The sequence below is a fragment of the Mobula birostris genome, chromosome 4, assembly GCF_030028105.1.
Source record: "Mobula birostris isolate sMobBir1 chromosome 4, sMobBir1.hap1, whole genome shotgun sequence".
NCBI lineage: Eukaryota > Metazoa > Chordata > Chondrichthyes > Myliobatiformes > Myliobatidae > Mobula > Mobula birostris.
In genome coordinates, this window is record NC_092373.1 from 91,111,949 (window position 1) to 91,122,237 (window position 10,289).

General features: G+C 48.3%; 1 non-coding gene across 1 annotated transcript; it reads right to left on the reverse strand.

The window, feature by feature from the left end:
* Positions 1 to 359: 359 nt before the first annotated feature.
* trnai-uau (transfer RNA isoleucine (anticodon UAU)) lies at positions 360 to 453 on the reverse strand. Its single transcript has 2 exons — positions 416 to 453; positions 360 to 395 (listed from the first exon to the last, which is right to left on the reverse strand). It is a non-coding gene; the product is annotated as a tRNA-Ile (tRNA).
* Between the last annotated feature and the right edge of the window lie 9,836 nt (positions 454 to 10,289).

A 10,289-nucleotide genomic window follows, 5' to 3' on the forward strand; every position in this document is an offset into this window, starting at 1 on the left:
GCGAATTTCTCAGTGATAGTGATTCCCGCCACCTTTATTCTGGCGCTCCCCTTACACAACGAATCCTGCTACCTCCACCTCTGTCCATTTACAGGTTTCAAACTCGAAAGCGAATTTATTTCCCCTTTCTGCATGTCTTCGTCTCCTTCTCGACTCCCTTTTGCCACCGCCCACGGAAGCTTGGCCTCGCTTCTTTTTAACTTCTGTAAATTTGGCCCAGATTCCTTCACGCCGTGTCAAGGTTAAACAATCAGGAAGTTTCAATATTCGCTTTCGAAGATTAAATGTAACATATCAGTTGAATGCTCAGCTTGAGAAACGCCCAGTCACCTGGGCGTTGCAAGCATTAAAATCACAAGTGCTCTAGTTGAGGCTCGAACTCACAGCCTCGGCATTTCTCCGCCGTGTACTGCCATATAAGTACCGCGCGCTAACCTATTGCGCCACTAGAGCCCAGCGCTGCAAACACGTGCTTTTAAATATCTAGAAAGAAAATTAGAAGGAATTCATATATCATAGATCATACAGCATTGAAATATACGTGAAAGGCCGTTTGGCCCACAATGGATTACCGTACTAATTAAAAAACAAGTCAAAAACATTCAAACTCGAATCCCTCTTTCCCACATCCCTCGATTTCCTTACATCCATGTGCATATCGAATCATCAAATGTGCATATCAAATACCACCTATAAATCTGTTGATGATGCAAGCATTGTTTGTAGAATCTCAGATGGAGACGAGAGGACGTACAGGAACGAAATATGCCAACTGGTGGAGTGGTGTCGCAACAACAACCTTGCGGTGAACGTTAGTAAGACGGAAGAACTGATTGAGGACTTCAGGAAGGATAAGACGAAGTAACACATACCAGTGCTCAGAGGGATCAGAAGTGAAGACAGTGAGCAGTTTCAAGGTCATGGATGTCAAGATCCCTGAGGACTTCAGCTGGTCACAACATATCGATGCAGTTGTAAAGAAGGCGAGAAAACGACTAAACTTCATCGGGAGTTTGAAGAGATTTGGTACGTCAACCAATAACTCAAAAACCTCCAGAGATGTGCATTGGAGGTCGTGCTGCATCACTGTATTGTGTGGAGGGGGCGGGGAGGGGCTATTGCACCGAGCAGAAAGAAGCTGCAGAAGTTGTAGATCTAGTCAGCTCCATTTTGGGTACCAGCCTGCAAATTACCCGGTACATCTTCAGGGAGCGGTGTCTCAGAAAGGTAGCGTCCACTATTAAGGACCACCAGCACCCAGGGCAGGCCCCTTTCTCTCTGTTACCGTCAGACAGCAGGTACAGAAGCCTGAGGGCGCACACTCAGCGATTCAGTAACGCTTCTTCCCCTCTGCCATCGATTTCTAAATGGACATTGAACCCGTGAACACTACGTCACTTTTCAAATATATATTATTTCTGTTATTTTTCCCCACGATTTTTAATCAATTTGACATACATATCCTGTAAATGATTGTTTGATTGATTTATTAATTATCAACTTTCTTCTTCTATATTATGTGTTGCTTTGAAATGCTGCTGCTAAGTTACAAAATTTCACGACACATTCCGGTGATAATAACCCTGATTCTTTTTTTTTCTGATTCCGATCTCTTTAAAGCCGCTAATGTTTTTCTTTTTACCACCGTACCGGGCAGTGCACTCCAGGCATCCAGCACTCAGATTTAAAAAGCTTGACCTTGTCATCTCACTAGAATCTACCTCCTCTCATCTTCAATGCATGGCGTCCAGTATTAGTTACTTCAATCCTGGGAACCCGACACTCCCTGTCTACTCTATCACTTTCTCTCAAACCTGCTAAACCTCTGCTAGATCTCCCCTCACTTCCCGGTGCTCCAGAGAAAACAAACCATGTTAATACAACCTTTCATAAACACACATGCCCTCTAATCCAGGTAAACCTCCTCTGAACCCTCTTCATAGCTTCAACATCCTTCTTACAGTAGGGCGACCAGAATTGTATGCAATACTACAGAAATAGCCTACCCTAAGTTTTAGAAATTTGCAACATAACCTCTTCACTTTTGAATTTCATATTTCGACTGACAAAAGCAACTTTTATCTGACAAAAGCAAGGTTGATCGATCAACCGCCTTATTGTTCTTCGTTTTCATCTCAAGAGGGTAAAACTTGAGGTTCAAAGGTATACAACTTTTCTTCTTCTTCGGGTGGAAAATTGTGATACCTAAAGTTACAATCGATTTGCTAAATGTAATTATAAGAAATAGCAACAAATTGAAATTTTCTGGAACTGATAACTTTCATTGGTATTGGTATGAAACCTTAGTTTCCTTCATGGTGCATTAATAGATACCAGCAATTTTCTTACAAATCTTGAAAGAGTGACAGAATTTTGACAGAAACATATATAAGTATCGAAAGTCTCGGGCACATTACAGGCCCTTCGGCCAAAAATGTTTTGCCGACCATGTAACCTACTCCAGAAGTTGCCGAGAATTTAACTACCGCATAGCCCTCTATTTTCCTGAGCTCCATATACCTATCAAAGAGTCTCTTAAAAGATCCTATTGTATCCGCCTCTACCACCTTCGCTGGCAGTGTATTCCACACATCCATTACTCTGTCCAATATTCCCGTTGTACCTTCTTCCAAGCACCTTAAAACTATGCACCCCCGTGTTAGCCATTTCAATCCTGGGGAAAAGCCTCTGACTATCCACATGATCAATGCCTCTCATCATCTTATACACCTCTATCAGGTCACCTCTCATCCTCCGTCGATTCAAGGAGGAAGGCCAAGTTCGCTCAACATAAGGCATGCTCTCCAATCCAGGCAACGTCCTTGCAAATCTCCTCATGTAAAACCCTAAAGAGAAACCACAAATCATTCATCAAAATACACTCCTATCACAAATGATGTAGAGAATTGTAACAACATGCGTTTAGCAAAGAATCGCCTCTCGCTTAGATAATTTAAATATACTCACAAAAAGGGCAGGAAAAGATGCCATAAGTGTGTGAAAGGACGTAAAGAACAATCAATATTACAGTGGCTTGCCATTCGACCTTGCTGCTGTTGCTTCCGTAGTTGTTTCAGCTGTAGCACAAACGTCACATGGATCATGTAAAACGGTGGCTGAGGGGCCTTATAATCCTGCGGATGTAACCAGAGAGCTATGGATGGTAATGAACCCCAGTGCAGAGTAATGTCTCACAACTGAGCACAACTGAGTAGATGACATGTAAGTACAGACTTTTTGTTTTATGAAGTGCAATCGTGAACTATAGCCGGATAAGAAATGCTGATCAAGTCAACTAGTTCCCAAAGAGAACTCTGATAGGCCAGTCAGATGGTTCACTGCTGCTCAGCGATAGGAATAGCACAAGGGTCGTTAGCCCCTGTACCCCAGAAACACACCCGAGCGGTGCGGCGGAGGTATGTGCTGTGCATGACCTGATCTGAACGCATCATGTTGACTCATAACAGATGGTGCTCACGGTGGAACAGCTAAGGTCAAGGATGGGGTGATTAGCACTGATGGACAAATTATACCTCTACTACCCCCTAATTTCCATGGAGGAATCTGGCAGGCAATAATTGTCAGTCTAAGTCTTAAAGGGACAGCGGCATCTCACTGTACTCCGGGGAAACTGGAAAGCCGAAACTGGGATGGCAGCCGTTTCTCTGTCGGGAGGATGGCAATGGGTGGAGATTCTTACTCAGGGGTGGAGATTCGTGCTCAGAGATGGAGATTTTTAGTCAAACATGGAGATTCTCGCAGAGGGGTGGAGATTGTTACTCAGAGATGGATATTCTTACTCAGGGATGCAGATTCGTGCTCAGAGCTGGAGATTCTTACTCAAAGGTGGAGATTCTCACAGAGGGGTGGAGATTGTTACTCAGGGGTGGAGACTGTTACTCAAGGGATGCAGGTTGTTACTCGGGGATGGAGATTGATACTCGGGGATGCAGATTGTTACTCGGGGATGGAGATTGATACACGGGGATGGGGATTCTTACTCAAAGATGGAGATTCTCACAGAGTGGTAGAGATGGTTACTCAGGGGTGGAGACTGTTACTCGGGGCTGGAGATTGTTACTCGGGATGCAGATTGTTACTCGGGGATGCAGATTGTTACTCGGGGATGGAGATTGTTACTCAGGGATGGCATCAGATACACTACAAGTGCACTCAATAAGCTTGTTTTGTTTTTGTTGGTGGAGCATAAGGGAAACTCAGTGGGTGTACACATAGGCATTTACTCGACATTTATACCCGGCCACTTTCGACAATGTACACCTCATCCCAGAACTCTCACACATTTTTAGACGTGATTCACCTGCCGTTAGAGCCCCTCAAATAATGTCTCAGCTTTACTCCATTCAATGATCGGCCGGTTTTGGCCATGGGCATTTGGTAATTTATGGCCCAGTATTTTCTCAGCGTGAGTAACGTGGCAGATATTAGTTGAAGGTCATAAACAGAAACATAGACCAGTAGATCTCGCCCAGTGAAACAGATCCCATAGGAAGCGAAATAAGCTAACAATCACTCTCGGACCTGCGGCAAAACTGTGCGTGTGTCAATTGTCAACATGGTTAACAATCACTCTCGGACCCGCGGCAAGACTGTACGTGTGACTATTGTCAACGTGGTTAACAATCACTCTCGGACCCGCGGCAAGACTGTACGTGTGCCTATTGTCAACATGGTTAACAATCACTCTCGGACCTGCGGCAAGACTGTACGTGTGCCTATTGTCAACATGGTTAACAATCACTCTCGGACCTGCGGCAAGACTGTACGTGTGACTATTGTCAACATGGTCAACCATCACTCTCGGACCTGCGGCAAGACTGTACGTGTGACTATTGTCAACATGGTTAACAATCACTCTCGGACCTGCGACAAGACTGTACGTGTGACTATTGTCAAGATGGTTAACAATCACTCTCGGACCTGCGGCAAGACTGTACGTGTGACTACTGTCAACATGGTTAACCATCACTCTCGGACCTGCGGCAAGACTGTACGTGTGACTATTGTCAACATGGTCAACAATCACTCTCGGACCTGCGGCAAGACTGTACGTGTGACTACTGTCAACATGGTCAACAATCACTCTCGGACCTGCGGCAAGACTGTACGTGTGACTATTGTCAACATGGTTAACCATCACTCTCGGACCTGCGGCAAGACTGTACGTGTGACTATTGTCAACATGGTTAACAATCACTCTCGGACCTGCGGCAAGACTGTACGTGTGACTATTGTCAACATGGTTAACAATCACTCTCGGACCTGCGGCAAGACTGTACGTGTGACTATTGTCAACATGGTTAACAATCACTCTCGGACCTGCGGCAAGACTGTACGTGTGACTATTGTCAACATGGTTAACAATCACTCTCGGACCTGCGGCAAGACTGTACGTGTGACTATTGTCAACATGGTTAACCATCACTCTCGGACCTGCGGCAAGACTGTACGTGTGACTATTGTCAACATGGTTAACAATCACTCTCGGACCCGCGGCAAGACTGTACGTGTGACTATTGTCAACATGGTTAACCATCACTCTCGGACCCGCGGCAAGACTGTACGTGTGACTATTGTCAACATGGTTAACCATCACTCTCGGACCTGCGGCAAGACTGTACGTGTGACTATTGTCAACATGGTTAACCATCACTCTCGGACCCGCGGCAAGACTGTACGTGTGACTATTGTCAACATGGTTAACCATCACTCTCGGACCTGCGGCAAGACTGTACGTGTGACTATTGTCAACATGGTTAACCATCACTCTCGGACCTGCGGCAAGACTGTACGTGTGACTATTGTCAACATGGTCAACCATCACTCTCGGACCTGCGGCAAGACTGTACGTGTGACTATTGTCAACATGGTCAACAATCACTCTCGGACCTGCGGCAAGACTGTACGTGTGACTATTGTCAACATGGTCAACCATCACTCTCGGACCTGCGGCAAGACTGTACGTGTGACTATTGTCAACATGGTCAACCATCACTCTCGGACCTGCGGCAAGACTGTACGTGTGACTATTGTCAACATGGTTAACCATCACTCTCGGACCTGCGGCAAGACTGTACGTGTGACTATTGTCAACATGGTCAACCATCACTCTCGGACCTGCGGCAAGACTGTACGTGTGACTATTGTCAACATGGTCAACCATCACTCTCGGACCTGCGGCAAGACTGTACGTGTGACTACTGTCAACATGGTTAACAATCACTCTCGGACCTGCGGCAAGACTGTACGTGTGACTATTGTCAACATGGTTAACAATCACTCTCGGACCTGCGGCAAGACTGTACGTGTGACTATTGTCAACATGGTCAACAATCACTCTCGGACCTGCGGCAAGACTGTACGTGTGACTATTGTCAACATGGTCAACAATCACTCTCGGACCTGCGGCAAGACTGTACGTGTGACTATTGTCAACATGGTCAACAATCACTCTCGGACCTGCGGCAAGACTGTACGTGTGACTACTGTCAACATGGTTAACCATCACTCTCGGACCTGCGGCAAGACTGTACGTGTGACTATTGTCAACATGGTTAACCATCACTCTCGGACCTGCGGCAAGACTGTACGTGTGACTATTGTCAACATGGTTAACAATCACTCTCGGACCTGCGGCAAGACTGTACGTGTGACTACTGTCAACATGGTTAACAATCACTCTCGGACCTGCGGCAAGACTGTACGTGTGACTACTGTCAACATGGTTAACAATCACTCTCGGACCTGCGGCAAGACTGTACGTGTGACTACTGTCAACATGGTTAACCATCACTCTCGGACCTGCGGCAAGACTGTACGTGTGACTACTGTCAATATGGTTAACCATCACTCTCGGACCTGCGGCAAGACTGTACGTGTGACTATTGTCAACATGGTTAACAATCACTCTCGGACCTGCGGCAAGACTGTACGTGTGACTATTGTCAACATGGTTAACAATCACTCTCGGACCTGCGGCAAGACTGTACGTGTGACTATTGTCAACATGGTTAACAATCACTCTCGGACCTGCGGCAAGACTGTACGTGTGACTATTGTCAACATGGTTAACCATCACTCTCGGACCCGCGGCAAGACTGTACGTGTGACTATTGTCAACATGGTTAACAATCACTCTCGGACCCGCGGCAAGACTGTACGTGTGACTATTGTCAACATGGTTAACAATCACTCTCGGACCTGCGGCAAGACTGTACGTGTGACTATTGTCAACATGGTGAACAATCACTCTCGGACCTGCGGCAAGACTGTACGTGTGACTATTGTCAACATGGTTAACAATCACTCTCGGACCTGCGGCAAGACTGTACGTGTGACTATTGTCAACATGGTTAACCATCACTCTCGGACCTGCGGCAAGACTGTACGTGTGACTATTGTCAACATGGTTAACCATCACTCTCGGACCCGCGGCAAGACTGTACGTGTGACTATTGTCAACATGGTTAACAATCACTCTCGGACCTGCGGCAAGACTGTACGTGTGACTATTGTCAACATGGTTAACAATCACTCTCGGACCTGCGGCAAGACTGTACGTGTGACTATTGTCAACATGGTTAACAATCACTCTCGGACCTGCGGCAAGACTGTACGTGTGACTATTGTCAACATGAAGAGTGCGGGACGTAGAAAGATGAATTAGACCATGGATCTTGTGGGGCGTGAAATACTGTCATTCATCAGGGTTTTATCGCATCGGGGTGAGAAAGGGACTTGGGCTTCTGTTATAAGGTGCGCTGGTAGCGGACCCAAATACAAGACACAGACTCTGAAGTTCTAGAAACAAGCATAGGTTTGTCAAGAAAGCAAGGGAAGAAACGACGCTGGACATTGATACAGGTCCTGGTCGAGACTAAGATTCAGGGCCTGGACTAGGAACCCGGAACCCGGACGTGGAAGTTGGAAGAAGGAGCCTGGACTAGGAACTCGGAACTCCAGAACCAGAGTCTGGACAAGGTCTGGGAACCTGGTCTTGGTTAGGACTCGGAACCTGGGTCTTGACTCGGATCGGAACCCAGGTGTAGGCTAGGAGTCGGGACCAGGATCTTGGCAAGGACTCCAGCGCAGGACGAGGAATCTCCAGGGAAGGGCGAGGAACATCCAGGGCAGGACATGGCTCTTGGACTAGATTTGACTCGGCTCTTGGACTCGGCTCGGTTAGGCTCTTGGGTACGGCCGGGACTCCTACTTGAAGCGCAGGGCCGGGACCCTTTCTAGGGCTCAGGGCCGGGATGACTGCCGAGGATACAGACGGGGACGATGAAGCACAGGACGAGGAATCACCAGCACCGGTCTGGGCGAGGAGACGAGTCTCAGCTTTATACAGGGTTGGAACGCGGTGCCTGGACTTGGCCTTGGAACACAGGAACACAGTGCCTTAGATTTGAGCACAGGAACACAGAACATGGAGCAGGGACCCGTCCTTGGGGAGCACAGGACGCAGGGCCGGGACTCGTACACAGAACACGGACACTAAACACCGGGACACAAGGAGACAGTTCCGAACTCAGCGATAGATAGTTCACTCTATTGGCGTGGCAAGAGACCGGTCTCAGTCCGGCGGCTGAACTTGATGGGGATCCTGACGAGGTTGCAGGTGGAAGTTCAGAAGGAAGCAGAAAGGAAAGGAACAGTCCAGCAGGGTATTTGTAGAACTGTTTATGTGCCAGACCAGATGAAAATCAGGTGCCTCAATTAAGGCACCCAATGGAACAAGGGAAAATTGGAAAACCCGGAATAGGGAATCAACGGACCGAACCGTGAACTGGAATGCGGACTTCACGGACCGGATCAAGACAGTAACCCCCCCACCCCCCGCCACCTTATGGGATCCTCCTGGCGACCCAGAAGGCCTTCCCAGATCAGGGACCACACAGCCGGGTAGGGCGACATTCAACAGGAGGGAACCCTGAATGGCGAGAGTTAAACAACAGTGTCTGTGTCGCTGGGTCCATATTTGACTGGACTGTTCTGCTATAAGGCGCGCTGGTGGCGGACCCAAAAGTAAGACACAGATCCTGAAGTTCTCGGAACAGGACTTGGTTTATCAAGATAGCAAGGGAAGAAACGTCGCAGGACATTGACCCAGGCCCTGGACGAGACGAAGATTCAGGACCTGGGTTAGAAGCACGTGACCCGGACATGGAATTAGGAACAATGATCCTGGACTAGGAACTCGGAACTCCGGAACCAGAGTCTGGACAAGGACACGGAACCTGGTCTTGGTTGGGACTTAGAACCTGGTCTTGACTCGGATCGGAACCCAGCTCTAGGCGAGGACTCGGAACTCGGATCTTGGCAAGGACTCGGGACTAGGATCCTGGCAAAGGCTCGGCACTAGGATCTTGGCAAGGACTCGGGACTGGGATCTTGGCAAGGACTCGTGACTAGGATCCTGGCGAAGACTGGGGACTAGGACCTTGGCAAGGACAAGACAAGGAACCTCTAGCGCTGGAAGAAGCTGCGCGGCAGGACGAGGTTCCTCCAGGGCAGGACCAGGCTTTTGGACTCGGTTTGGCTCGGCGCTTGGACTCGGCTTGGTTAGGCTCTTGGGTACGGAGCCCTGGACCCCTTCTAGGATGCAGGGCCAGGAAACTTTCTACAACGCAGGGCCGGAACCCTTAATAGGACACAGGGCTGGGATGACAGCCGAGGATACCGATGGGGACGATCGAGCACGGGACGAGGAATCTCCAGCACCGGACTTGCCGAGGTACTCTTGGGCTGGGCGAGGTACCCCTGGGCTGGGCAAGTACCCGGTGCTCAGATTTGTAATGGACTAAAACACTGCGCCTGGACTTGGTCTTGGAACACAGGAACACAGAGCCTTGGACCTGAGCACAGGACAACAGAACACAGACACGGGACCCCTCCTTGGGGAGCACAGGACGTAGTACCGGGACTCGTACACAGAACACGGACACTAAACACGGGGCACAAGGAGGCAGTTCCAAACTGAACGATAGATAGTTCATTCTCTAGCGTGGCAAGGCTTCGGTCTCACTCCGGCGGCTGAACTTGATGAGCATGCTGACAAGGTTGCCGGCAGAGGTTCAGAAGGAAGCAGAAGGGAAGGAAACAGTCCAGCAGGGTATTTGTAGAGATATTTATGTGCCAGCCCAAACGAAAATCAGGTGTCTCAATAAAGGCACAAAATAGAACAAGGGAAAACGGGAAAACCCGGATTAAGGAGCCGACGGACCGGACCGTGAACCGGAATGTGGACTTCACGGACAAGACCATGA